At 43.5% G+C, this 17,166-nt stretch overlaps 5 non-coding genes across 5 annotated transcripts; 1 reads left to right on the top strand and 4 right to left on the bottom strand.

Annotated features, from left to right (window-relative positions):
• Positions 1 to 10,557: 10,557 nt before the first annotated feature.
• trnal-caa (transfer RNA leucine (anticodon CAA)) lies at positions 10,558 to 10,668 on the bottom strand. Its single transcript has 2 exons — positions 10,631 to 10,668; positions 10,558 to 10,603 (listed from the first exon to the last, which is right to left on the bottom strand). It is a non-coding gene; the product is annotated as a tRNA-Leu (tRNA).
• A 1,005-nt stretch (positions 10,669 to 11,673) lies between these two features.
• Positions 11,674 to 11,747, top strand: trnan-guu (transfer RNA asparagine (anticodon GUU)). Its single transcript has one exon. It is a non-coding gene; the product is annotated as a tRNA-Asn (tRNA).
• Positions 11,748 to 11,882: 135 nt separating this feature from the next.
• Positions 11,883 to 11,955, bottom strand: trnaf-gaa (transfer RNA phenylalanine (anticodon GAA)). The gene has a single exon. It is a non-coding gene; the product is annotated as a tRNA-Phe (tRNA).
• Positions 11,956 to 12,866: 911 nt separating this feature from the next.
• Positions 12,867 to 12,938, bottom strand: trnaw-cca (transfer RNA tryptophan (anticodon CCA)). Its single transcript has one exon. It is a non-coding gene; the product is annotated as a tRNA-Trp (tRNA).
• A 3,605-nt stretch (positions 12,939 to 16,543) lies between these two features.
• On the bottom strand, positions 16,544 to 16,616 carry trnaf-gaa (transfer RNA phenylalanine (anticodon GAA)). Its single transcript has one exon. It is a non-coding gene; the product is annotated as a tRNA-Phe (tRNA).
• Positions 16,617 to 17,166: the final 550 nt, after the last annotated feature.

Raw genomic sequence — 17,166 nt, 5'->3', positions numbered from 1 at the left:
CTCCTTATAAGAGACAGTACTGCTCCATTTCACACTGCTGTGAAAAACACACACCTTATAAGAGACAGTATCGCTCCATTTCACACTGCTGTGAATAACACACTCCTATAGAGACAGTACCGCTCCATTTCACACTGCTGTGAATAACACACTCCTATAGAGACAGTACCGCTCCATTTCACACTGCTGTGAATAACACACTCCTTATAAGAGACAGTACCGCTCCATTTCACACTGCTGTGAATAACACGCTCCTTATAAGAGACAGTACTGCTCCATTTCACACTGCTGTGAATAACACACTCCTATAGAGACAGTACCGCTCTATTTCACACTGCTGTGATTAACAGGCTCCTATAGAGACAGTACTGCTCCATTTCACACTGCTGTGAATAACACACTCCTATAGAGACAGTACCGCTCCATTTCACACTGCTGTGAATAACACACTCCTATAGAGACAGTACCGCTCCATTTCACACTGCTGTGAATAACACACTCCTTATAAAAGACAGTACCGCTCCATTTCACACTGCTGTGAATAACACGCTCCTTATAAGAGACAGTACTGCTCCATTTCACACTGCTGTGAATAACACACTCCTTATAAGAGACAGTACTGCTCCATTACACACTGCTGTGAATAACACACTCCTTATAAGAGACAGTACTGCTCCATTTCACACTGCTGTGAATAACACACTCCTTATAAGAGACAGTACTGCTCCATTTCACACTGCTGTGAATAACACACTCCTTATAAGAGACAGTACCACTCCATTTCACACTGCTGTGAATAACACGCTCCTATAGAGACAGTACCGCTCCATTTCACACTGCTGTGAATAACACACTCCTATAGAGACAGTACCGCTCCATTTCACACTGCTGTGAATAACACGCTCCTTATAAGAGACAGTACTGCTCCATGTCACACTGCTGTGAATAACACACTCCTTATAAAAGACAGTACTGCTCCATTTCACACTGCTGTGAATAACACACTCCTTATAAGAGACAGTACTGCTCCATTTCACACTGCTGTGAATAACACGCTCCTTATAAGAGACAGTACTGCTCCATTTCACACTGCTGTGAATAACACACTCCTTATAAGAGACAGTACTGCTCCATTTCACACTGCTGTGAATAACACGCTCCTATAGAGACAGTACCGCTCTATTTCACACTGCTGTGATTAACAGGCTCCTATAGAGAAAGTACTGCTCCATTTCACACTGCTGTGAATAACTCACTCCTTATAAGAGACAGTACGCGTCCATTTCACACTGCTGTGAATAACACACTCCTTATAAGAGACAGTACCACTCCATTTCACACTGTTGTGAATAACACGCTCCTTATAAGAGACAGTACCGCTCCATTTCACACTGCTGTGAATAACACACTCCTATAGAAACAGTACTGCTCCATTTCACACTGCTGTGAATAACTCGCTCCTTATAAGAGACAGTACCGCTCCATTTCACACTGCTGTGAATAACACACTCCTATAGAGACAGTACCGCTCCATTTCACACTGCTGTGAATAACACGCTCCTTATAGAGACAGTACTGCTCCATTTCACACTGCTGTGAATAACACGCTCCTATAGAGACAGTACTGCTCCATTTCACACTGCTGTGAATAACACACTCCTATAGAGACAGTACTGCTCCATTTCACACTGCTGTGAATAACACACTCCTTATAAGAGACAGTACTGCTCCATTTCACACTGCTGTGAATAACACACTCCTTATAAGAGACAGTACTGCTCCATTTCACACTGCTGTGAATAACACACACCTTATAAGAGACAGTATCGCTCCATTTCACACTGCTGTGAATAACACACTCCTATAGAGACAGTACCGCTCCATTTCACACTGCTGTGAATAACACACTCCTATAGAGACAGTACCGCTCCATTTCACACTGCTGTGAATAACACACTCCTTATAAGAGACAGTACCGCTCCATTTCACACTGCTGTGAATAACACGCTCCTTATAAGAGACAGTACTGCTCCATTTCACACTGCTGTGAATAACACACTCCTATAGAGACAGTACCGCTCTATTTCACACTGCTGTGATTAACAGGCTCCTATAGAGACAGTACTGCTCCATTTCACACTGCTGTGAATAACTCACTCCTTATATGAGACAGTACGCGTCCATTTCACACTGCTGTGAATAACACACTCCTTATAAGAGACAGTACCACTCCATTTCACACTGCTGTGAATAACACACTCCTATAGAGACAGTACTGCTCCATTTCACACTGCTGTGAATAACACACTCCTATAGAAACAGTACCGCTCCATTTCACACTGCTGTGAATAACACACTCCTTATAAGAGACAGTACCGCTCCATTTCACACTGCTGTGAATAACACACTCCTTATAAGAGACAGTACTGCTCCATTTCACACTGCTGTGAATAACACGCTCATATAGAGACAGTACCGCTCTATTTCACACTGCTGTGATTAACAGGCTCCTATAGAGACAGTACTGCTCCATTTCACACTGCTGTGAATAACTCACTCCTTATAAGAGACAGTACTGCTCCATTTCACACTGCTGTGAATAACACACTCCTTATAAGAGACAGTACTGTTCCATTTCACACTGCTGTGAATAACACACTCCTTATAAGAGACAGTACTGCTCCATTTCACACTGCTGTGAATAACACACTCCTATAGAGACAGTACCACTCCATTTCACACTGCTGTGAATAACACACTCCTATAGAGACAGTAGCGCTCCATTTCACACTGCTGTAAATAACACGCTCCTTATAAGAGACAGTACCGCTCCATTTCACACTGCTGTGAATAACACACTCCTTATAAGAGACAGTACTGCTCCATTTCACACTGCTGTAAATACACACTCCTTATAAGAGACAGTACCGCTCCATTTCACACTGCTGTGAATAACACACTCCTATAGAGACAGTACTGCTCCATTTCACACTGCTGTGAATAACACACTCCTTATAAGAGACAGTACTGCTCCATTTCACACTGCTGTGAATAACACGCTCCTTATAAGAGACAGTACCGCTCCATTTCACACTGCTGTGAATAACACACTCCTTATAAGAGACAGTACTGCTCCATTTCACACTGCAGTAAATACACACTCCTATAGAGACAATACCGCTCCATTTCACACTGCTGTGAATAACACGGTCCTTATAAGAGACAGTACTGCTCCATTTCATATATTATATATATATATATATATATATATATATATATATATATATATATATATATATATATATATATATATTGTGATTGTCAGAAGCCTTTTGGCCACTTTCAGGCAATTTGTTTGGTCCTTGTTTTTGCTGAAATTTGCATATATTGATTACCCATAATTCCATAGCTACTGTGTTCAATCAAAAATAATCTAAACTTCATTGATATAGCACCTTTCAACTGATGTAGCTCTTCTGGGATGAGGTGGCTGTGCATTCCACAATCTGGGAGCACAAGGACTAAAAGATCAAGTGCTCTCTCTGTCTTATTGTTTTTCTTTTGTGTTGTTCAATAAAGGGATTTTAAAATTCAATTCTCTCTCTCTCTCTCGAGCTGAGAGCGGTGTGTTTGAATAGTGCAGGTCCGTTTTTAGAGTCTTGGTTTTACTATTTTTACACGGTTAATTTAAAAGGAATTTTATAAGTTTCTTCAAAAAAGCTTTATTTATTTATAGCCTTTCTATTTCAAATTGTATTGTTATTTATTTATTTATCTATCTATTGGCCTTGCCATTTGGGTGGCTAAGTTAGTTTGTGTAGCCCAAGATGGGCTCACACTCTGGCGGTATAGAGGGACTGACACGGAGACATGGGTTCAGGTGTGTGCCCGACAATGAAGTTTCCGTGGAGGACGTTCTGTTATCGGTCGGTAAGACAATTGGTTTTAACAACATTAAATCTGCTTCACGTATGAGAAGGCCATTGTTGTGTTTTTAAGTCAAGAAACTCTCGTAAATAAGATTGTGGAGGAAGGATTTTCTGTCAATAGTGCTTTTCTTTCTGCTTTACCTCTTTCAATTTCTCTGAGGAAAGTGGTTTTATCAAATGTCCTCCCTTTTATTCCAAATGTAGAGATTGAAAGAGAATTGGCAAGATACAGTAAAATCATGTCCCCTATTAGAATGATTCCGCTCGGCTGTAAGAACCCCGAGGTGAAACATGTGTTGTCTTTTCATAGACAAGTGTTTGTATTGCCGCATAACCCGAGGCAGGATCTTAATGTAGCCTGGAGATTTATTATAGAGGGGAAAGAGTGTGTTATTTTTTCAACCTCGGACACAATGAAATGTTTTCATTGTGGCGAGGAAGGGCATTGAAGCAAGCCTGCCCTAAGCTCAGATCAGCGGCTGCGGCGGAGGGCAGCGCTGAAAGGCAGGGGGCTGGTCAGGCTGAGGGTGTTCGCTCATCCTGCTGCTCCTGGGGAGCCGAGCCATGGCTCGCTGGTTGGTGGAGATGCGGGGTCTCAGCCCAGCGCTGCCGCTGTCGGAGAGTCGGGGCTGGGGGAGAGCGGCGGCGACGGAGGTGATCAGGCCGTGGCTGCGGAGCTTCCCCGCACAGGGAAGGAGGCTAGCGGCAGCGTTGGACTAGCATCCAGTGACGCCATAGCCCTGCCCTCAGCAGAGTCCTCACAGCCGGAGGAAGATGAGTCGGGAGCCACAGAGGAGGATTCGGCCGAGGAATGGGAGGCGTTCGCGGGAGAAGACGAGGATGAGGAGGGAGAGCTCTCTGACACCTCGATGCTCTCCGACACCCCGGTCAGTCAGCCCATAAAAAAACTGTATTCGCTTGAACAGTTTATTAATTTTATGGATTGCACAAAGGGTAAAAGGGGAGTTGAAATTCCACTTCCCTTTCAAGTCGAAGACGACCACCAACATTAAGTATGGGATATTCCCTGCCCTTGAGGTAGATAATACTGAGCTCTCTATATCAGAGCTGCCGAAGGCCCCTTCCTGTGATGACGTGTGTCTAGACTGTGTCTAGAACTGAGCGTGTTGATAGAAAGAGCCCTCGAGTCCATTTGGGTTAGTTGTAGTTCCTAGCATTCGTGCTGAAAGCTGGCTTGCCGCTTTCCTGGAATCAACGACTCTTGAAAAAGACAGAGTCTTTCATCTTTCTTTCTTTCAACGGCCCCCTTGGTGGGCCGCTCTCTTTTTACTGTCTGTCGTATGTGAGCGGCTGTGTGCAGCCACCCGCGAGTGAGTCTTTTCCTAAAGAGAGTTACACAAGTATCCTCCTCGGGGCTAGGCCTGCCATATCCCCGCTGTCGAGTGACCCAGCCGCGCTCCCTTCCTCGGGGCTAGGTACTACCGTATCCCCGTCTGAGTGGAGTCGCCGGCCGAACCTGACCGCTGCGGTGAGTCGGTTCATGTGCGTTCGGTGTGCTCTCTCTCTCTCTCTCTCTCTCTCTCTCTCTCTCTCTCTCTCTCTCTCTCTCTTTCCTTCCTTCTTATAAACTGTAATTTTTGCTTGACATAAACTTCACCCACCGCGGCTTCGACCTCTGTCCCCCCCTGGTACACGCTTCGCGTTGACCACGCGGTCTGGGTACGCACTTTGCGTAGCGTCCTCTCCGGTGCTGCGGTACCTCAGTGTACTGTACCCGTTGTGCAAGGCGTTTGGAACGCTCGTGGCAAGCAGTGCGGTGCACGTTGCGCTCGCTGTGTAAGTACTGCTCTACTAGCGCATAGCCTGTGGTGCTGCACGGTAATAGCAGTACGCACTGAGCTCAGCTCAAGCGCTGCAAGCAGTGTACATTTTACACGGTGCAGGCGTAGTTGGTTGTACACTAGTGCCCATATGCTGCGTAGTACACGGTGCACTTCTGCCCACGGTACCCGGCGCTGGGTAAGTGGTGTTAATAGCCTTACTTGTAGCCATAGCGAAATTACACTGTGTTAGTACCTGTGGGTCAAACGCAGTGAAAGCAGTGCTTAGTGCTATGCACAAGCCAGACGTCCTGTCTCAGGACTCTCTGCCTAGCATCTCGAATGCAGTACACAGTGCGCTTGGGACGCACGGGTTATTGCGTAAGCACTGCTCAACCTGGCACATAGCTCACGGTGCTGCACAGTATCTGTGAAATCAGGATACTCGGTGCGCACGGGGCTCAGCATACCTTGCTGTAACGCTAGTGAGTGGACACACTACGTTAACACTTACCAGTGTTCAACGTAGTGCAAGCAGTGCCTCAGTGCTAATGCAGAGTCAGCACCATATCGAGGTCCTTCCCTGTACGGCCTGCGACACATCATACCCACAGGACGTATGGTGCTTAGTAGGCAAGTGCTTAGTACATCAGGGCGCATAGCGCCTCGGGTGCTCGATGCACGAGGTGCCTCGTTGCCTTCTGCCTGTAGAAGGTGCAAGGTGCTTCACTCCGCGGTAAGCTACACGCTGCTCCGGTCGTGTGACTGCACGTAGTCCAGGCTAGACACCCCTGTCCAGTTACTACGCTGTGTTCACTCTTTTTCTGCTTAACAGCCTACATCGCTTTGCGATTGCAGTCTGCTGAAAGCCTTACAGCGATCGCTGTTTTCTGCTTTCCTCTGCTGTTAAGTCGCCCTGGATAAGGGCGTCTACTAAGGAATAAAATAATAATAATGTTGCAGTTTAAAAGAAAAAGAGACACGTGTTCCCCCACCGGGCTCCGGCTCTGCCGTGCCCCGCTGTGGAATTGACTCTGCTGGACTGCCTCAGCCCACCCTCTCGGTGCGCTTAAAATATTCAGTTCACCCAAGTTGCCGTGGTGTCTGCGTTATTACCCTCACAGCTTGCTGTTGTGGGCGTGAATGTGTGTTTTTATTTCACTGCCTTGTGTTTTTAAAAATAATAAAAACGATACAAGCGCAATTACTCCATCGGGATCCAGCTATGCTGAGACTCGCTGTCGAGATGCTTACGCCGGCTTGTTTAAAAAAAAACAAAACAAAATCAGTTACCCGCGTTGCCGTGGAAACTATTATTTTTACCCGCACAGCTTGCGTGGAGGGTGTGTATTTTCGGTTCTTGACTGCCTTGCAGTTTGAAAAAAAATATACAGCGTTATTTCCACCGGGACCCCGGCTGAGCTGTACGCTGCGCTGGTCCTGGCCAGACAGCAGGCTCAAGCCCTTGCTGTGGCCCTGGAGCTGACCCCGCCTGCACCGGTGGTTGCCCCGGATGTTACGCGCTGGCATCTGCCGTACTCGGCAGGCTGTCTGGCCGGGCGAATGGTTTATCACACTGGACTGAAAGAACGTGGATTCCACGTTGCTATTCGTCTAGTGCACAGGAAGTATCTCCGCTTCACCTTACAGGGGAGTGTCCTGAGTTTTCTGTGCTGTGGTTCAACCTCTCCTTAGCCCCCGCATATTTCAAAGTGCATGGATGCCATCCTAGCTCCCTTGCGGCTGCAAGTGATCAGGGTGATGAAGCAGCTGAACGACTGGTTGATCTGCCCAGTCGCAGGAAGGAGCAGTGGCCCACACAGTGCAAGCCTGCCTGTCGGACGACAGAGTGGCTGCCATTTGCAACTGTCTCGCCCTGTTCAGCAAGGGTTCACAGCATAATTGGTGTTGTGTTAAAAACTATTGGGTCTGATGGCCTCGGCTTCATCACTCACCCATCTAGGGTTACTCCACAAGCGCCCGATCCAAGTGTGGCTCAGTGCCTTAGGCTGCACCCCAAGCATTACAGACACTGTCAGCTGACCGTGTCTCGCCTAGGCTGGGAAGCCCTATGCTGGTGGAAGCAAACCTCTCTTTTAAGCAAAGGATCAAACATAGGAGTGATACAAAACTATCAATTGGTGATGACAGACACACCCAACTCTGTTGGGGGCCGGTCTGGGCAGGTGGAGGAGTTCGCGGACCCTGGTCGGATCGCTGGATATAATGCGTGGGAACTGAGAGCAGCCCACGAGTGGTCCAAAGCGTTTTTTTGTACGCTTTCCCGCCTATACCGCTGCTCCTGGCTTTTCTACGAAAAGTCGGGTTAGAGAAGCATCAGTTCTCCAGGTGGCCAAGAGAATGTGGTTTTCGACCCTGTGCCAGCTGTTGCATAGCCAGCCCTGGGAGATTCCACTTCGTTGGATCTCCTCAGTCAGGCAGAAGGCTCTCTTTGGCACCCGGAGCCACGCAGGTTCCAGATATGGGTCTGGCCCCTGTAAGGGACTGCTGGCTAGAACTAGGGCTATCGGACCCAGTTGTGGGTACCATGCATAGCGCTAGGGCAGACTCCACTAGGTTTTTTGTATACCTATAAGTGGAAATATTTCCAAGCTTGGTGTCTGGCTAGAAACCTTGACCCCATCACTTGCCCTAGGCCAGTCATATTGCAGTTCCTGCAGGAACTGCTTGGTGCTGGACGGTCACCTTCCACCTTGCAGGTGTATTCAGAGGCTATCTCTGCTTGCCATGCCCCTGTAGATTCTATGTCTCCGGGTGTGCATTTTTGACTACCCATTTCCTTAAAGGTGCACAGTGATTACGCCCTCCTAGGAGGACTGTTCTCCCCGAATGGAGCCTTAATATTGTGCTAGAGGCTCTCACGAAGGCCCGTTTGAGCCCTTAAATTCCATTGAGCTGAAGTATCTGTCTATGAAGACAGCCTTCCTCTTAGTTATCACCTCCGTAAAGCAGATCAGTGAGCTGCAGGTGCTGTCTGTGCACAGCTCCTGCATGCACGTGTTGGAGGATGGAAGTGGAGTGTCGCTGTGCACCAACCCCGCTTTCCTCCCCAAGGTGATTACAGCTTTCCACATTAACCAGTCTGTGGAACTGGAGTCTTTTCATACACCTCCGTTGCTTCAATGGAGGATGAGAGATTGAATTTCTCTGCCCAGTGCAGGCATTGAGATGTTACGTGCTAGGACAAGAGCGCTGTGTCAATCTGACCAGCTGTTTCTCTATCACTGAACACTGACCCTAGGACAGCCCCTCTAGCAGCTTTTGTCACACTGGATTGCAGACACGGTGTCGACTGAATATGATGGTGTAGGGTTACCCCCAACTGGTAAAGTAGCTGCGCATTCGACTGTCTGAGATTGTGCTGTGGCTAGCTGGGCTACGCCGCATACTTTCACCAGATTCTACCACATTAATGTGGTAGATCCTGTTGTGCCATCTGTGGGCAGAAGGGTCCTTGAGGGTGTAAGTTCACACCGCTAACCTCTAGGTTAGACAGTGCTTGTGCGTCCCTCATATGCTGCCGTTCCTTCTCCCTCGCGACGGCTCTGGTATACATTATCCCATACTTAATGTTGGTGGTCGTCTTCGACTTGAAAGGGAACGTTAGGTTACCTACCGTAACCCTGGTTCCCTAAAAGAGAAGACGACCACCAACCATGAGGTCGCTCTGGTCGCCCTCACGGGTTTGGCGGAAAAAGAGGGAGATCTTCCGGTGAGTGACGGTTTTATACCCTCGGTAGGCGGGACCGAGTGCGTCATCACAGGAAGGGGCCTTCGGCAGCTCTGATATAGAGAGCTCAGTATTACCTACCTCAAGGGCAGGGAATATCCCATACTTAATGTTGGTGGTCGTATTCGACTTGAAAGGGAATTATTAATTGTTGATAATACTTAGAATACCAGATACATATTTATCATTAAAAAGCAATACATGTGATTTATTTAAACAGTCGTTCATTATTTTGTGTATCAGCGGCCACACTGAGCTGAGCGCAGTGCGGTATACTGTAATGATGCTCCAGTCAGTCTGTCCGGACTGCACCTGAACCATCTTAAAAACACGAAGCCCCTAAGCTAATTTGTAAAAGTTAGTAAAGAATTGCGCTAATATAACGAAGCTAAATTTGAACTGGAGCAACGAGAGAGGGCGAGACGGCGGGGCAGAGAAGGAGGGGGAGACGCTGCTAGGCAACCGGCTCGTGAACATTCCGCTCAGCTGAGGAGAGACCGTTAGGATTTAAAAATGCGAACGTTCCGAGCGGTGTTAGGCGCTCCGTTAAATTAACATACCGTTGCTGGCATTTGAATATAACCATATTTTAAATACTCAAATAGGACTGTATTAAAAAATATATGTTTTTCAAAGTAATATGTTATTTGGAATATTAAAACAATCAAATTAAATAACACATGTTTGGACACCAAAATATTGTTCTTCCCCATAACGTGTTAGAAAATGTAAACAGCAGTTGGAGAATGCCGAAGTCGATCATCCTAGCATGTTAAACGAGGGCATTTCTCCTGTAAGCTGCGTCTAGTAATAGATGGTTTATACTGATCTCAATGGTCCACGTCCCAGCCTGAGACCACGATCCAGTGGTCGACGGAGATGTTTTTCAAAGTAATATGTTATTTGGAATTTTAAAACAATCAAGTTAAATAACATGTTTGGACACAAAATATTTTTCAGTGACGTTAACAAGTAGTGTGTTTACAACAAAAATGCAATCTGTGTTAGGAACACTATTTTAGTCCGATTTAAAATGGAAATTAAAATGGTATTGAGTGCTGAAATTTATTATTTTTAAAAATAAGTAAAAGTCAACTGTCAGAAGTGGGATTTGAACCCACGCCTCCATTCAGAGACCAGAACACACAATTCTTTAGAAAGACAGAGTCCTTGAGTCTGGCGCCTTAGACCACTCGGCCATTCTGACAAGCTGCGTTTGTTAATGTAGAAAAACGCATTATTTATTTCAGCACACACTAGGGGATCGTATCAAGGCCCGATTGGGTTTATTACGCACATACCAACTGATGCTCCATGAATGATGCTAAGACAATTCTAAAAAAAAGAAACGGATTGAAGTCAACCCAAAAAAGTAAGATTATTTATTTCAATTTCGTTATAGCTATAAACGATGCATGCTTTTTACAATAGCAATTGCTATTTGACAATGACCAATAAGTAATTTTGTTGCAATGCTGTATACAATGTGAACAGAATCAGACTTTGCTCCGTTGTCTCGAAGAAACATCTTCAATTTGTATTTAAAAATGACGCCCAACGTGGGGCTCGAACCCGCGACCCTGAGATTAAGAGTCTCACACAACAAAAATGCAATCTGTGTTAGGAACACTATTTTAGTCCGATTTAAAATGGAAATTAAAATGGTATTGAGTGCTGAAATTTATTATTTTAAAAAATAAGTAAAAGTCAACTGTCAGAAGTGGGATTTGAACCCACGCCTCCATTCAGAGACCCTGAGATTAAGAGTCTCATGCTCTACCGACTGAGCTAGCCGGGCTGACTTTTCGAGGTGTCTTTCACTGTAACCAACTGAGCTATTAATTTGTCATCTTATTTGAGAAATAATTGAATGACAGAACCAAAGATTCCAAATATAATCCACTGAACTGTAGTTTTCTTATCATAATGAAAACAGATTACACATGACCACAGTTCTGTATCAAAATTAAGTCGTAAGTATATGGTTTACATTGTAGCTATTTACACATACTGCTCTGTTGTCTCCCAGGGTGTTATCTAACAAAACGACATATGCTGTGCTTCCATAATCGATTACATAGACTTTCCTGCCCCGTGTTGCTTTCTTCTTAGATGTGATCTCAGGTTCTGATGAGTTCTGCTCCCTCGATCACGTTCTGCAGCATCTCGCCTTGCTCATCACTCCCGTATGCTTTGGCTGCTTAACAGGTTGGTCTCTGTGGCGCAATCGGTTAGCGCGTTCAGCTGTTAACCGAAAGGTTGGTGGTTCAAGCCCACCCAGGGACGATGTTTTTTGCATTTCTTAATCACATTAGAAAATGGCACTCTGATACGCTGTTATTTCATCCAATTACGCTGAAGAATGAATGTGCTCTGTTTTTTTAGTTCAAAATAATACAAAACCAATATCGTGTTGTTGTTTGCCGAAACCCGGGATCGAACCAGGGACCTTTAGATCTTCAGTCTAACGCTCTCCCAACTGAGCTATTTCGGCGTGACAAGACTGATCTTTCGAGATAGCATTCTTTTTGGCAATCCAGTAAACCTGTAATGAAAAACGTTCAACAGCTCGGCAACACCATAATAGAATCCGAAGCCTTTACAATTTCGAAATTGTTAAGTTTTCTCCCAAATGCGGTTCTCAACAAATGCTTTTTTTTTTTTTTTTTTTTTTTGTATTCCTTCCAGAGTAAGTCCAAAAGGCAATCACTGGAACTGGTTGCCTGAAAGTGCCGCGCTTGAACTGCCTCAAGAAACGCTTAGCTCTAAAACGTGTACATAGAAAGTCTATTAACATCTTTAACACAATCATCTGTATTCCAATAGCGGTTAATCCACAGGGTGATCAATAAAGTGACTGCTGGCTTTGTTTAAATATTAACGAGATGTTTTCAGGATTCACGCGTATTCTGAACAAGCACAATAGAATATGGTAGTGAAAGGACAAGCAAATAGCAGGTTTATTGGCTCTGGTCTTGTATCATCACCCTGACTACTGTCCGTAAGAAAGTGGCATTAATAAAAACGTCATTATGCAAAGTTCCCAATGCGCAAATACGCAGCATATTTAAACTTCTTCACAATCTTAAACCTTCCCAAATGAATTTAAAATACTTACTGAAAGGTTACACACATTTTCACTATCTCATGCAAGGAAGTGTTAATATGACTTTATTACCCAACTGTGTCAATGAAGACTGGTCAACAGTAATTTCGGATTCACTTTAGTTTATTGTGCTGTATCAAATGAAAAATACAAATGAATCGCAATACAATTAATATCTGTTTGATCGCTATACAATCAATATGTTGTATAGGCTAAATTGTATAAATAAATGTCCGGAAACAGTCAAATTCAAACACGTTAAAAAATGAAATAGTGCGGAATAAAAACAAAGGCGGCTTTGACCTCGACGTGATTTGAACACGCAACCTTCTGATCTGGAGTCAGACGCGCTGCCGTTGCGCCACGAAGTCCAGCTGTAATGGCAGCTTGTTATGCAATGCTAGAGTGTACAGCAAGCATGCCAAACACATGGTAATGCCGACGCTGATACTAGGAAAACACGGGGTATCACCAGGGTCATGGGAAACAGCCGACTCAATACTTGTTCGTAGCCAGCAGGGCTATGAAGTTGTCGGAAGTGTGTTTGATTCTCAGCTTTTAAAGTAAAGAAAACATAAAACAATACGATTTGCTTTTAGAAATGTCATTATTTGAAACGTGGGCATAAACAGAGTTGTATTGGCTGGGAATCATATGCCTGTGTTTATTTATTTATTTTCTGCACGTATTAATTAGTATTGTGTGAATATTTTATTTAGATCGTGTGTGAACATTTTATTTAGATCGTTTTTTTTTCTTTTCATAATTTTCATAATTTTCTGTTTGCTTTGCACTGTGTTTTTGCTGTGTTGATTATTATTTGTCTGTTTTGTTTGGTGCACGGGTGAAACGGAGTTCGTAATTAAAGTATTTTTTGTTTTGTTTATCAGAAGCACTGTGCACACGGACCTCAGGTCCCGCCCCAAACAATTGCAGGTACCTGTACACACCTGGAATTAGAAGGGCTTTGAGGTATAAAAAGGGTGAGGAACTAAGAGACTGGGAGCATGGAACTAGGAGATACCGGAATAGGAAAGAGAGAGATGCTGAGGGAAGTAAACGAAAATAAAGAGGACGAGATTAGACAGCGAGTGGTTGGGGTTTTTTTGTGCACGGACAGTGTCAGTTTCGTTTTGTTATTTTTTCTCGTAGACTCACTCTGGGAGGACTGCAGAATTTGGTGATTGAAGACATTTGAAAAGAGGTACTGACAAGAACCTTTGCGTTCGTGGTTTATGTCAGGATATCAGGATCTCTCCAGAGGACTTCAGCTGAAGCGCAGCACCCTATGGAGAGGGCTGCCCAAACAGGCGTCTGGACAGGAGCCCTAAGAGGAGGTCTGGACCAGAGAGTGGATGACGTATGGTTAAGTGAACAAATACACATTAAAATGCATCTAATGCTCAAAAATAAAACAATCATTCAAATAAACAAACTGTGCAAAAAAAGGAAAACCAATCCAATTAAAATTCAAAAATCATAAGTGATAACACTGAATAAAATAATAATCAACACATTCGTCACCCGTGACATTACCACCACTGCGATCTTGAAAATGTTTGTATGCCACAGAATTTAAGATCTGAAACGGAATGTTTGGCATCTACAAAATGTCTAGCTAGTGGTGGATGAATATATTTTCTCCTAATTGAACTTTTATGTTCGCTCATTAATGCGCAATTGTAACTGTCTAGTAGTTTTACCATCATATTGCAAATGGCTAGGACAAGAAATCACATTAATGACATGAGCTGAAGCACAATCACTTGTAAGATACTGTACTCTTTTTTTTTCGTTGTATGGCTTGTGCATTTTCTTAGTTTTAAATGTATTATCACAGGCGGTACACTTACGATTTGGAAAAAAATCCAGTAGATTTGTCCAGTACACCTAGATCTCTCGAACATCTAAACGATTCAGCCCTTAATAAATACCGCCCGTGTTCATTTCGGCGTTTATGACATTGTCTATACACAACAGCTCTTATGTAATCCTATTGGTATCGAATCGATCGCAATTAATGTGTTCCATGTTTCCAGTCAGTTTGATAGTTTTAATACTGTATTACATTCTGAATATGAATAGAGCTGAATTATTAATTGTTGATAATACTTAGAATACCAGATACATATTTAGCATTAAAAAGCAATACATGTGATTTATTTAAACAGTCGTTCATTATTTTGTGTATCAGCGGCCACACTGAGCTGAGCGCAGTGCGGTATACTGTAATGATGCTCTAGTCAGTCTGTCCGGACTGCACCTGAACCATCTTAAAAACACGAAGCCCCTAATAAGCTAATTTGTAAAAGTTAGTAAAGAATTGCGCTAATATAACGAAGCTAAATTTGAACTCCTACCTGGAGCAACGAAAGAGGGTGAGACGGCGGGGCAGAGAAGGAGGGGGAGACGCTGCTAGGCAACCGGCTCGTGAACATTCCGCGAACGTTCCGAGCGGCGTTAGGCGCTTCGTTAAATTAACACACCGTTGCTGGCATTTGAATATAATCATATTTTAAATACTCAAATAGGACTGTATTAAAAACATATATGTTTTTCAAAGTAATATGTTATTTGGAATATTAAAACAATCAAATTAAATAACACATGTTTGGACACCAAAATATTGTTCTTTCTCATAACGTGTTAGAAAATGTAAACAGCAGTTGGAGAATGCCGAAGTCGATCATCCTAGCATGTTAAAGGAGGGCATTTCTCCTGTAAACTGCGTCTAGTAATAGATGGTTTATACTGTTCTCAATGGTCCACGTCCCAGCCTGAGACCACGATCCAGTGGTCGACGGAGATGTTTTTCAAAGTAATATGTTATTTGGAATTTTAAAACAATCAAGTTAAATAACATGTTTGGACACAAAATATTTTTCAGTAACGTTAACAAGTAGTCTGTTTACAACAAAAATGAAATATGTGTTATTCTCGGCCATTCTGACAAGCTGCGTTTGTTAATGTAGAAAAACGCATTATTTATTTCAGCACACACTAGGGGATCGTATCAAGGCCCGATTGGGTTTATTACGCACATACCAACTGATGCTCCATGAATGATGCTAAGACAATTCTAAAAAAAAGAAACGGATTGAAGTCAACCCAAAAAAGTAAGATTATTTATTTCAATTTCGTTATAGCTATAAACGATGCATGCTTTTTACAATAGCAATTGCTATTTGACAATGACCAATAAGTAATTTTGTTGCAATACTGTATACAATGTGAACAGAATCAGACTTTGCTCCGTTGTCTCGAAGAAACATCTTCAATTTGTATTTAAAAAGGACGCCCAACGTGGGGCTCGATTAAGAGTCTCATGCTCTACCGACTGAGCTAGCCGGGCTGACTTTTCGAGGTTTCTTTCACTGTAACCAACTGAGCTATTAATTTGTCATCTTATTTGAGAAGATAGTGAATGACAGAACCAAAGATTCCAAATATAATCCACTGAACTGTAGCTTTCTTATCATAATGAAAACAGATTACCCATGACCACAGTTCTGTATCAAAATTAAGTCGTAAGTATATGGTTTCCATTGTAGCTATTTACACACACTGCTCTGTTGTCTCCCAGGGTGTTATCTAACAAAACGACATATGTTGTGCTGCCATAATTGATTACATAGACTTTCTTGCCCCGTGTTGCTTTCTTCTTAGATGTGATCTCAGGTTCTGATGAGTACTGCTCCCTCGATCACGTTCTGCAGCATCTCGCCTTGCTCATCACTCTCGTATGCTTTGGCTGCTTAACAGGTTGTTCTCTGTGGCGCAATCGGTTAGCGCGTTCTTGTGTTAACCGAAAGGTTGGTGGTTCAAGCCCACCCAGGGACGATGTTTTTTGCATTTCTTAATCACATTAGAAAATGGCACTCTGATACGCTGTTATTTCATCCAATTACGCTGAAGAATGAATGTGCTCTGTTTTTTTTAGTTCAAAATAATACAAAACCAATATCGTCTTGTTGTTTGCCGAAACCCGGGATCGAACCAGGGACCTTTAGATCTTCAGTCTAACGCTCTCCCAGCTGAGCAATTTCGGCTTGTCAAGCCTCCTTTTTCGAGATAACATTCTTTTTTAGAATAGTTGTAATATAATTACGTACATTTCTAAACAATCCGTTAGTAACATAATATCAAAGCGCTATAATTTATTTCAGCTCTTATGAGACAAGTATCTTTGCGCATTATATCATCCTTGATTGCGAAATGTAATATTAATTAATTGCTTCAGTTAATATTTAAAAAAACTACTTTGCTAACAGAAGAAAAACAAGCTAGCAGAGGATGGTTTCGATCCATCAACCTCTGGGTTATGGGCCCAGCACGCTTCCGCTGCGCCACTCTGCTACAGCTGTCTCATGACTGAATTACCAGCAGCAGAAAAAAAAAAACTGAACATCGTTTTAACCAGTCACACGGCAGTGGCCGGGCCGAACCATGGAAACGTTGCAAATCAGAGATGATCCGTTTTCTTTTCTCCCAAATACGGTATGCAAAGTATGCAACTTTTCTGCCCACTTTGATCACAGGCAGTTTTATCCCCCAGTTTCGGCAGCCAATTCCAATATTCTGTCTCGAAAGCATCTTAAA

The sequence above is a fragment of the Acipenser ruthenus genome, chromosome 32 (genome assembly GCF_902713425.1).
Source record: "Acipenser ruthenus chromosome 32, fAciRut3.2 maternal haplotype, whole genome shotgun sequence".
Lineage (NCBI taxonomy): Eukaryota > Metazoa > Chordata > Actinopteri > Acipenseriformes > Acipenseridae > Acipenser > Acipenser ruthenus.
The sequence above is the reverse complement of the archived record's forward strand: the minus strand, read 5'-3'. Positions and strand labels throughout refer to the sequence as shown.